Consider the following 12,395-nt stretch of genomic DNA (forward strand, 5'->3'; position numbering starts at 1 on the left):
AACCAAAATGAATTAAAATAGTATTTAATGTATGTATAGCTACAAATAAAAGCGTACTGCTTATATTGGATTACAAATACATTTTAGACTGTCAAAAGTATACATTTGGGTGTTATTAGTTTTAAATATTATAAAGCGAAATATCAATAATTTCATTAAATTTACGATTAATTTATTCAATAGTCTCAGCATACGCAAAGAAATTTCAGATTTTTCCCAATTGAGTAAGGTACAACAGTTCACTTTATAAGGTATTTAGTCCACCTTCTTAGCTTGCCTTCGTGATGTAGTGGTTCTGCACGCTAGGCCGGTATCCAGAGGCCCGTGGTTCGATTCCCGGCGAAGGCGTTTGCTAATTTTTCATCTCTCTCGCTCCCAAAAATTACCTAATGTCTCCAGAACTTCATCTGTGTAATAATCAGTTAGTTAATTAGTAGCAATAACTGTTATTAATGTTTACATAAATGTACAATCATCGAATTCTTATTAAAAGAAATAGATTTCAAAGCTTTGTATTAGAACTTTTCCTTACTTTTGAGAACTTTCCTTAATGAAAGTATCTCAATATTTTGTTAATATATCGATTGTGATGTGAATGTAAATTATGGTGCTATAAAAAGAAAGAATTTTTATTCAAATTTAAATACAAATATTGGATGATTTATCAATCTTTTAAATACAATGAAATTGATAATTTCTAAGCTTTTCTAAATTTATCTATTATAATGGCATGACAAAATCTGTAAAATGAGTTTTTTTAGGTATTTAAAAATAATAAATGTTTAACTGAACAGAACATTCATATACAGCATTATATAAAGGTTAAACAACATTACTATTTATTTTCCTAAGCAACTTTATGAATAACTATTATGTATTTAGGTTTTTCATACGAAACAAGTGAAAACCTTAGCTACAGGAATTGACGCAATGTAAGCAGTATACGCAGTACAATATTTTCGAAGGTCAAACGTACCTCTTCTTTTCTACTGTGAGGGCAAAAATGAAACAGAAAGAATCTAACACAAAGAATCGAACTCGAGCGTCTCATTTTTCGCATTCATCTATGAAGTAAAACACACTGCTGACCTTTCGAAATTTTTAGTAGTACACGTTTTACTCATTTATTACCAATGCCTTTGTTAATATTTGTCTTTTTGCATATGGTTTCATTTGTTATCATCATTAATGGCATGTTAAATTTAACTATGGCCTCAGGCAAATATTTCGAACTTTCGCTCGTAATCAGTATGATTTACTTTCTTAGAGATACAAAGATTTCTTAAAATTTCAACCCATCTAACACTCTAAACATCATAACGATCATGATAATTTATTGGTGAATGACTTATTATTAGTTTAAAAACTACTATGTTTGAAGAGTCATTAGGTTATTTTGATGCTGGAGACGTGGAAATGAGCAAAACCCTCGCCGGGACACGAGTCTGGATGTCTCGAATATGCTGAGGGTGCTACCGTTACACCACGAAGGCATGCAGAAATGAAGGAGAAAATATCTTACCTCTCCTTTTAAAGGACGACTGGGGATTAGGGGACCCAGTCACCAAATCCTGGTGGTGAAGAATCATCGTCCACCACCTTTTAGTTCGGGCGCCAGTGTAGAGTCATGATGTTATTTCGATGCTTGAGACGTAAAAAATGAGCAGCGCGCTCACCGGGATTCGAACTTCGACCTGTCGGATATGCCGAGTTTGCTACCATTACACCGCGAAGGCACGCAGAAAGGAGGGAGAAAATACCTTATATGTTCGTTGATTAATATCATCTTCCTAATACGATCGCTTTTAAAAGTGAGTCAATCATCAGTATTTATGAGATTTAAATAAACATCGTTAATTTAACGTCACCTTTCTAAGATGACCACAATTACAGATGACCAAAATCGTCTGAAACTGTGAGTACCGAGAACCCAGCATATAAATGTACAGCGCATGATTATATGTACAATGAATTCTTTCTGGAACGATACTTTACGGTTCCAAATGATTTTGGTTTTCTGTGGAAGATGGTTGTATACAGAAAGTGGTTGCCAAGAGAGTTTCACTACATACATATATAGCATATATATGTATAGTAAATAGTGATTATGCTTAAATTTATACTAAACAGGCCAAAAATATAAGCGAGTAGAAAAAGAATATTTACTCAGTATAATTTCATTAAATATATTAGTAAATATATATTGAAACTGAATTAGGTTGAAAAGAAGTGCTTGAAAAAAGTTTAAGTAAACTAATACGTTGTGATAAAATACAAAAGGGAAAAATTTATATTATTATTTTCAGACTCTTTGCTTTATCAACAGGATGCTATTTTTGCTTCACGAGGTTTATCTTTATTCAAGTACAGATTGACAACAGAACATTTTTTTTATAAAATTTATGTATTATGTTTTATTAGCAAATACTTTATAGCCTCAGATGTAAACTTAAATTATGTAGTTATAAACTATATATCCAAAGACTTTAATATTTTCGAATATATTTCACACATGGGTTTATTTAATTCGAATGAATAAATACCCTCTGTTATATAAAATAGTATGCACTTTATTTAAATTAATCTGCTTCTGATTATCAGCATAAAAGCAAAAACATTTCCCACGTTATTGTCTTTCCTATTTCTAACTGCAACATAGCTGACGATAGCAACAGCGTAGAGATTGATCTCTCTTCCCTTTGAAAACAAGTAGACAAATGTGAAGCGCTGAGCGTGGGAATTAAATGAAATATTGCGCGCATTATGGCACTTCATCCTTAACCTTATTGCACATGACCTTGAGAGTAAATTATCTCATTAACTCGATACAATGTGATCAGAACAAAAGATAATGTACTAATTATTTATGCTTAGGAACATCCAAATTACAGGCGTAACTCATTAAAAATTATAATTTATTTCAATTAACTCCATCCTCCCATCCTCTGGTTTCCATGGTAACAATCGGGAGAGTCTCATTAAAACAAACGTTGTTACCATGGTAATCGCGACTGTCGATGCTCAGGAAATAGGTCATCCGGGCATTTTTTTATGCACATGCCAGAGTGAGAAATACTTATCCCCCCTCTCCCGTGCCATACCACCACCATCCCTTGATCCCAACGTGTCACTTCTTTAATTGCGGTAGATTCGAGAAATAGGGATGGAGGTCTGGGGTGTGGGGATGGGAGAGTTGATGACGTAGTTGAGAAGGGGGAAAAAGAATTATAATGTAATGAGCGAAGAACAAAAGACTCAAGGCTTGCCACGTGACAAAATCGATAGCAGTAATTACACACACAGATCCAATCAGAGAGGACCATCTAAAGTACACGGGAGAGCTGCTAAGTGATGCTGCTGGGATTTTGCTCTTCAGCTTCCCGTGTGGGATTCTAAGAGGCAGGCGTTCTCTCTCCTCTTTCCACGAAAAGCTTCCTTTTGGTGAGGAATCCTTGGATTCTCCTTTTCTCACCGTTTTTTATTCCTTCTTCGAAGCCAGGGAAGCTTATGTGCTTAGTGAATTTCTGAAGAGCCTTTGGCACTGTTGACTCCGAGACGAAGACGAGGAAATTTGTAAAAGGATCTATTGTACAGATTTAAATTCGCGAACCCGTTGCTGAGGCATGTTCCCAGGAGTTGCAAATAGGCTTTATCTATGAGTGTGGATTAGGCACTTCGTTTAAGCGGTGAAAAGGGAAAGACGAATAAACGGTTATTTTAGTAGAATGCAAACGTCGAAGAACAGTCTGGTCTCCAGGAATGTAGTCCTCTAATTTAAATTGCAGCGCGTAACGTTCGAAATGGTTACTTAAAAGGAACCAGATCCATGAATTCGAAGATCAAATATGCGATTGTCAATTTAATTCATTTGGGTTACAAACAGATTTCTTTATTTATTTGGATTAAGAGAAGATTAAGTAATTTTTTTTACATTAGCTAAATTCTTTAATGCCAAATTAGCAGATCATTGAAATGGATCAACAAGAGCACTCTTTTAAATTTACGTTTAGCCGAAGAAACTGCTGAGATATGTCTAAATTTAATAACAAGGAAATTATTAAGAAAAAGAGGAAAGTGCACCATTATTAAAAATTGATGCCAGCACTAAATTGAAATTCGCCAAATGTCCAAGTGAGCCTACTGCTTAAAGGCTACGCAAGTGAAGCATATTAATATTTTGATGCAACATTTGGACATGAATTACGAAATAATTACTGAAGAACAAAACTGACTGAAATCGTTTACAAAAAAGATGTACCCTGAAGACAGCTACAAAATTTCAAATTTCATTTAAAGATAGAATTAAATTAGCAGTTACGAAAATGCATATGTAATCATCAATATGAATCATCGATATGGATTTCATCAAATAGAATACCAAAAATGTAAAAGAAAACAAACAAGACAAAAGAATTTCGCAGTTTATTAAGTGCAATCTATGAAAAGATCATCCAATAAGCAAAGCAAAATTACAGGAAAATGCTAAAAATTTAAGCATTTTGGAATTAACAGAGATACTCAAAATTCTTCATTGAATCTGAACGTCTGATATTGAAACATTTAAATTCCTTTGGATTGTAATAGCTGCTCATAGTGAATGAATAGGATTATTTTAAAATGAAGGATATAAAATTATGTACAAGAATCGATGTATAAGCAAAAAGCAATCAATATATTCTTTTAGAAAAACAAGATGATTCAAATTATGAAATAGATTTACAAATGAACTTTGAAGCACTCAATAGGAAAACAAAGTACTGTAAATCAACGAGGCTCATCAAGTCGCACTTGCTGAGCTTTAACCGAATCAAATGCAAGAAAATCCCAAAATACTTGAAGATAATAATAATTTCAGATGCACTTTATTTAAATAAATAAGAATGGCACTAAAATTCTTCATTTCTGCAAAAAGGGCTAAACTGAATTACACCAGTCAATAACCTACTCAGGATTACTTAGATTTAAACCCATTCAGCATGAGGACTTCTACCTCTGTTAAACTTTACAAGGTAATTAAACCCAAACAACAGAAAGGCTTGGATTATTAATGGATTATTAATTATGATGTAATACATCACCGAAAACGGTGATGCATTACATCATAATTAATTTTTCTAAAAGCATTGTATCTATTTCTTCGCAGTTATGAATAGAGAAAGAAGTTTCCAGATTGATGGAACTCTGCATCGATGCATCGACTACAGAATGTTCAATCAAATTCTTTTATTTTGAGAAAAAAAGATAACATACTCAAAATAATAATACATAGTATTTATGCAAGCTTCATCTTTTACTGGTTAGGCAGCAGAAGCATTTAGAAATTTCGTAGTGTGATGACAGCATAGATTTTGCATTCATTAGATTGAAATGCGAGCTGAAGCATAATATCTCAAACGAATTCATAATTACAAACAAATGTATTGTTAAATTGCAGTGCTTCAGGTATATCGTTATAGGATTTTGCATTCCTTCAAAATAAAAAAGAAAAACACGGATGTTTGTGAGGGTAATGATAAAAATCTCTGCTGATGAAATAGAGATTACACAACCTGAAAAAGCAGGGAATAATTGATTGCTTAAAATCGTTTCAGTAAGATGGAAAGACATGAAGCGCTGATTAGAACTGAGCATATCTTCCACGAAATAATTTAGAGGCACTTTGATGAAATCAGACCCTGGCTAAAAAACAGATATGAATGCAAATCTAGCATTTTTAGTAAATAGTAGAATGTGGGGATGATTGAATATGTTGTCTGAAACATTTCACTTTTGTTTAGAAAGGAGTTATGATGTTAGCAACTAACAACAGATAATTTGGATAAAAGTATGCAGAATATTAATATAAATTTTTATTGCGAATTTGTAGCTTTATTTTGTGTGAGAACTAGTCTAAATTATGTTATTGGTAAAAGATTAGAAATAGTTTAAAAAAGGTTTGCCTTGTTTGAGATGGGAAAAATTCACAATGTACTTCATTGATTTTTAGCTGCATTGCAATTATTCCTGAATGATACCTATGAATGCAAGGTCTGTGGTGAGAAACAGAATACTATGGTTTTTAAACTGAAAAAAAAAAAAAAAAAAAAAAAAAAAAAAAAAAAAAACTCCTAAATATTTTGATCCGCAAGAAAAGTTTATTCCAGCTTTAGTTACCTCAAAAAAACATTAAGCGGTTTTGAAGGGATCAGTGTAAAATTTTTAGATATGCATCAAGAAACTTTTGTTTTAGAAACAGAATTGTAAGGACAAAAATTATGATCTTGCACATTGAATATTAATATCCCGAAACAAAATTAGTTATAAATAAAAACGACAGGAAGCTAAATGGGATTAAAATAGTATAGCTAACAATTCGGATATTGGAAATATGACTTATTGTGAATTAAGAGATGAAACATACAGAAAATGGATAATTTCCAAATTTAACATTTTTAGTTTGTTCTACCTAGTCACATTGGCAATATTAAGTTAACCATCAAGTGATATTAGATTTTAATCTTTGAAATGATAAAAAAATAAGGTCTGAGTAACTAAGCAAAGGCAAAATTGTTTTAGAATTTCTAAGCAAGTTCAAAATTTTTAAATTTACTTTAAAATATAAATTCAGAGAAAGCTGCGATGAATTTTGTATAGTGTAAATATTAATAGATGTTAGATATGATGTTACAGCAAACTTCTCATCGTTGACATTTTAAATCTCTTTGTATAAATTTCATTGCTGTTTCTTTTAGTACATAGCTTTAAATCTCACCATGTACGTATGAACTTTTACTCACTGTACTTGTTGCTGTAGAGATATCTCTGACAGTGGCAGGAAATTCAATGCCCTTAAAATGATCAAGACTTTGTAACCTGAAGAATAGTAAACAGGTTTTGAATGTACAAAGAAGCTGGAAAAATAATTAGAATAGATATAAACGGTTTAATATAACTCATAATAATCAAGAATGTCATAAACTGTGTTTATTTTGAACTCTTTTAAAGCATTTTATCAAGATATTTTCGAAAGACAAAACACAAATTTTGCAATCGGTAAGTTCATAATTTATTGATAAGCATGAAATTATTTATTTTTAATAACCTTCTCGTTTACGTTTCAATTTGTCGAAACATTTTGAAATTATTCTTTTTAAAGAATGAGTAGTTTAGAAAAGAATTATTTTATTGTTAAACGTATCTTCGGAAAATATAAAAATTTCAAAATGTTTGGGGGATTAATTAAACTTCGGGGCATTCTCCTAGAAATAAAAAATTACAATTCCTACTGCAATATAATTTGTAACATAGTCAAACAATTCAATAGTTATTTTTCATAATTCTTGTGGACTGTAAACTGCTCAGAAATGCAAATTTTTTATTTAAATAAGTGATAGATTATAGATAATAATATCAGATTATTAACATGTTGATTAGCTTTGAAAGTTAAATAAAAATTTCATTTATTAAGTTTAATTTTAATTAGTTTAATAAGAGGGTACAAGAAAATCTCATTAAATATGTTAATAACCGGTAACTTATTTTTAATTAATATGCAAGTTATTAATAAATATGCAGGTTATTTACGATGAAACAACTTATAGAAAACAAAAATATAATGTCAAAAATTCCTGTGCTTGAAAACTTGATGTGAAAGTGTTTCTGAGAAATTAATTATCAAATTATGCTAACCGTATTTGTTGGTATATAATTAAAAATCGGGTGATGTGTCAATAATAAATGTGTGCTTTTCTAGGTCGCATTTAGTATAAATCAAGTTATCAGAATTTTGCAAATTTATTCCAACATGATAGATACCGATTTAAAATATATAGTTGAGTTCATTTCAGCTGTTCATATTAATGAAACTAAACAACAAGACAATTATAACTAATTTTTACTACTTTTATGGGGGCACGTATTCAGACTTCGTGCTTATTTTTGTAGCACTGGTTAATAAAATTTCACTTTTCGCTTATTAAATGATAGTATTTCTTATAGACCCTTTATTCCAATTTCGAACCTGTTCGTAAAATTCTTTTTTGTCCCAGGATATTGAGTAAGCGAATGAAGAAAAGCCACAATAACGCTAAATACGAAAAAAAAAAGTAATTTCATATTACAAAAAGGTTTGATATGATAGAAGAAAAGGTCTGAATCAATTATCAGTATAACAAAGTGCAAATTAATTAACTTTTACTAAGTCACTATCAACAAGACATGAATGTTTGTACAATGTTTTTACTATGTAAAACTTACTAATTTTTTCTAATGATTATGTTGATGATAATACTGTTAATTGCTTATAAAATATGTAAAGTGGCTATTAACAAAGAACTAAACATTCCTTTTCTCCGAATGAAAATTCATTAATTTTATGAAAGATGTAAAAAACAGCGCATTTTAATGTTTTCACAACTTAAATGTATAACTTATAATGCATAACTTAATTGTGATGATAGGAGTTTATAGATTAATGAAGCGCAGACAATAGGTAAAATATTCCTGTATTTGTACTAGAAAGATAGCGAAGAAAAAAATATAAAAGTCAGTTTTTGTTTTATTTTCTTTAAAAATTCTCAACTGTGATTGTTTGATATAATATCAGTTATACATCTGAAGGTATATATTATTTATATTTTACCAATATTAAGTAAATCACCATATAAGCAAATAATATAATTTAATATTTCATATGTGATGTGTTACATATTTTAAGAGTACAATTTTATGATAAAACAAAGGTACATTACTACCTTTTACTATATGCACTATTAAAATAAAAAGGCTAAATATATAACAATTAAAATTAGATAAACGTTTTTTCATGGAGGTAAATTTTTAAAGAAGACACAAAATTGAGAGTGTGAAATGTTCTATTCTAAAGGCAAGGGCTGAAAACAGACAAAAGAGATCATAATTTTCAATTCTTTAGTTTTAGCTTCGGCTATGGATTACAGCTTTTCTATATTACATTTTCTATTTCCAAACAATTATAATTTAATTCAACTTTACATTAATTTTCAAATTTTTGTGTTATTATTTGACATCTCTCATTTTGTTACTGATAATAGCGAAATTTTTGTGTTTCGTCTTTTTCATTTTTTTAAACAACTTTTAGAAAACTCTGCGAAGATGATTTTTATTTTCACCCCGAGGGTCTGGTGACCTGTTTAGTATTGCTACTAGGGGGAAATATTTATTGCAAATCTTTAGGGCATGTAATTCACCGTTATAATGCATAACTACATCTGAAATAATCATATCTTTTTATTATGTAAGCGCGCATTAACTTATGAATGGGGGTTTTATATTCTATTTTTATTTTTGGGGACAAATTCTTGAAGTAATAGACCTACCGTAACTACTTAGCTTTTTCAGAAGAATTATTTCAGAAGTTAAATTTAAATCAGCGTAAAGATCAGAGTGCAATATTAATTAAATCTTACGATTTTTATGCTTCTAATTTTTAAAATGTTTTCAAACTTTAATGGTAAATGTTTTAAGGTGTTAGATTGTTACTTGAAGTTTTCCAGATTGCAATTTTTTCCTGTTTTGTTACGGCTTATTCGTCTCATTTTCAGTTTGTTTAGATACCTGGGCAAATAGAGTTAAAATATTATCATATAATAAGTACTACATTAATATAGAAGAAAAATTATATTTTATGTATTTCTCATTGTAATAAAAAAGTTTCAGAAGTATTTCCATTCTTGCTTTTGACAATTTAAGCAATGAAGAAATATAACGCAGTCTTGGATCTTTGTACATTCTTATAGTCGCATTGTACCTGTAAGAAAAAATACTTTTATGTTAAGTTAAATTGGTTTGCTTGTGTATGAATTTCTTACTAGTTATGCTGCTATGCTGCTACTTATGTAGATAAATCTCACAATTTAATTTTAAAATGTTATCTTTAAATTTATAACTTTATAAATTACTAACTAACAATTTATCCTTAAAAACATTATACTAAGTTCTAATATTAAATACAAAACGAAAGGTAATTTTTCATTTCTTCAGCACATTTTCTTTTTTTTCCTCAAGAGTTTCACCCACTTGACCATAGTAAAAGGTTTTACTATCTCGACGATGGAGAATGAAATATTATTGAAAAATGTAGAACAGCAAAAATAGTTTTTCTTTAGTCGTCACGCTTTATCAAAATAAGAAAATGATAATGGGGAAAAAAAAGTTAAAAAAATTACACTTGAGGTCGTGCTTTAGAAAAGGCTGACGTCGTCATAACGTGACATTGGAGCTACATAGGGGCACGCAGGGAAGCTGGAGAACCCTAATTTCTAGGTTTCGCTTTTTCATCCTCATCTACTCCTGGCCAAGGCAAGTGCCCTTCTCTCTCGCGGAGATTTTCAACTGTGCCTAAGAGTACTTTTTGAATTTGTTTATGAGAAGACGGTAAGTAAAACGACTGCTTGTGTTTCTCTATCAATATTACTGTAAATTTTAAATGCAAAAATCGTGTTAAATTTTCCATTGATTATCATGAATAATCTTTTCCAAAACATTAACTGTTATAAATGAAGAATGAAAATTGGGAAAATTAGAAATGGTATTTCTCTTTTTACATAATAATTAACTTTTAAATCTTTTTCCTGTTGTAAACCGACATCCGAAAGAAATTTTTAACTGAGTTTTAATTGTGTCTCTTCACAAAATATTATATTTTAAATAATAAATAAATAAATGTGTTCCTATAAACAGAAAATTTCACCTTTTTTTAAGAGAAAGGAATAATTACCTCCACATCAAGGAAAGTTTGATTTTTCATGAGAAATAATTCTTCTCAGTCAAATATTTAAGAAATTTGGACTTAAAACTTTTTTCGTTACGTATGTATTATAGTTTAATAGGTAATATGTAAAATAAACTCTGATCATTTTAATTTATATTTAATCATTATTGTAAAATAGACCTATAAACACCTCTCTTTGCTTAAAATTTAGCCTTTTATATCTGCATAAAAATTATGTAGCACACTTTTATCAATGAATTTAAAATAAAAAGAATAATTTAAAGAAAATCAGTACAGTTTCACTACATAATAATAAGGGCATCAACATATATACTTTTACAAAAGTTGAAGAACTTGCCAATTTTAGAAAATAATTTCTTTTGCTAAAACGCAAAATAGCTAAAATGATTTGGTGAGCTGTCTTAATAAAACAGTTCAAAAATAATGTCAGATTTCAAAACAGTATTAATTTATTTTCATGTACATTTTGTTAAAGGAGAAGATATCTTCAGTATCCTTAGTAAATCTCTGCTATCTAAAAATTTTTGCGTTGTTCCAGTAGGGTGTTTTTAAAATTAGCAATTAAAGGCATTGCAACGTGATATTTAAACATAGAATTTTAACTTAAATGTGTAAATTTTTAGGTTCTTGGTATCGCTATTAAATCACATTTTTAGCTAATTCCGTGTGTAATATCAGAATAATGTACAAAGTGTTTGAAAGTAATATTGCTAAGACTAATTTCAGAGTGATCAAAATAAAGTTATAACTATGCATGAAATTTTTTGTTAAAATCTAATTATACATCTTAGTAATGATTTCAACAACGATGCACTTTGTAATAATTTTAATTTTCGAGGGTATTAGATAGGCTTTGGAAACAAACGGTGTGTAAAATTGCCTTAAAAAACTAAAATATTTTACAAACGTAATTGTTTTGCGTTTCAGATGCCTTGTGACATATTTCAAAATTAACACGATGCACACAAGGAGAAGAAAATACGCGAATTTGTAGTTGTATATTTGGAAGGAAAAAAAAACTACCACATAGTATCAAATTTGATACAGTATGCAGAGAAGCCTCCACGCAGTTAATGATTTTAATAGTAATAAATGTCACTGTATTTTTAAGTTACAGTTTGCTGTATTAAAGCAAGTTTATCAGAGATGCTCTTTATATAATGCCTAGCAGCTACGCTGCCAGCCTTCGTCTGGCTTTTAAATGTACCGGAAAAATGGCTGAAGGGAACACCAAACTTTAAATTTAAAAACTGCGTAGAATTTTACTCTGCAGAACAACTTCATAAAAAAAGTTATTACGTATAACAAAATTACAGAGAAATAATCAATATCCCTTAATACAAATATTAATTATCCTAATAAATAAATTAAACAACTTCTCTTTGCAAAAACTTAAGAACTAAAATGGTATAAAGGAGGTTATAAACTTTGTTTCCTAAAAAAATCACTCAAAACTTTTGAATATCTTAAAGATAGTGAAATGAGCAATAAATAACATAAAAGAATACAAAAAGTTCTGAAAAGCAAAGTATAATTAATGATATTTTGCCTTGTATTTTCAAGAGGAAAAAATTACAATGAAATAAGCTATACCCCTTAATACAAATATTAATTATACTAATAAAAAATTAATCAACTTTCCGTT

At 29.6% G+C, this 12,395-nt stretch overlaps 2 long non-coding RNA genes across 2 annotated transcripts in view; one reads left to right on the plus strand and one right to left on the minus strand.

The window, feature by feature from the left end:
* Positions 1-12,395, minus strand: part of LOC118206083 (uncharacterized) — a 155,086-nt gene that overhangs the window by 123,728 nt on the left and 18,963 nt on the right. The window lies entirely within an intron of this gene.
* The window catches only part of LOC118206069 (uncharacterized), a 96,057-nt gene continuing 86,991 nt past the window's right edge, over positions 3,330-12,395 (plus strand). The window contains exon 1 of the long non-coding RNA XR_004761122.2: positions 3,330-7,032. This is a non-coding gene — a long non-coding RNA (uncharacterized LOC118206069). The remainder of the gene's footprint in view (positions 7,033-12,395) is intronic.

This window comes from Stegodyphus dumicola, chromosome 8 (assembly GCF_044657685.1).
Source record: "Stegodyphus dumicola isolate Sdum_Otavi_A_Nest chromosome 8, ASM4465768v1".
Taxonomy (NCBI): Eukaryota; Metazoa; Arthropoda; class Arachnida; order Araneae; family Eresidae; genus Stegodyphus; species Stegodyphus dumicola.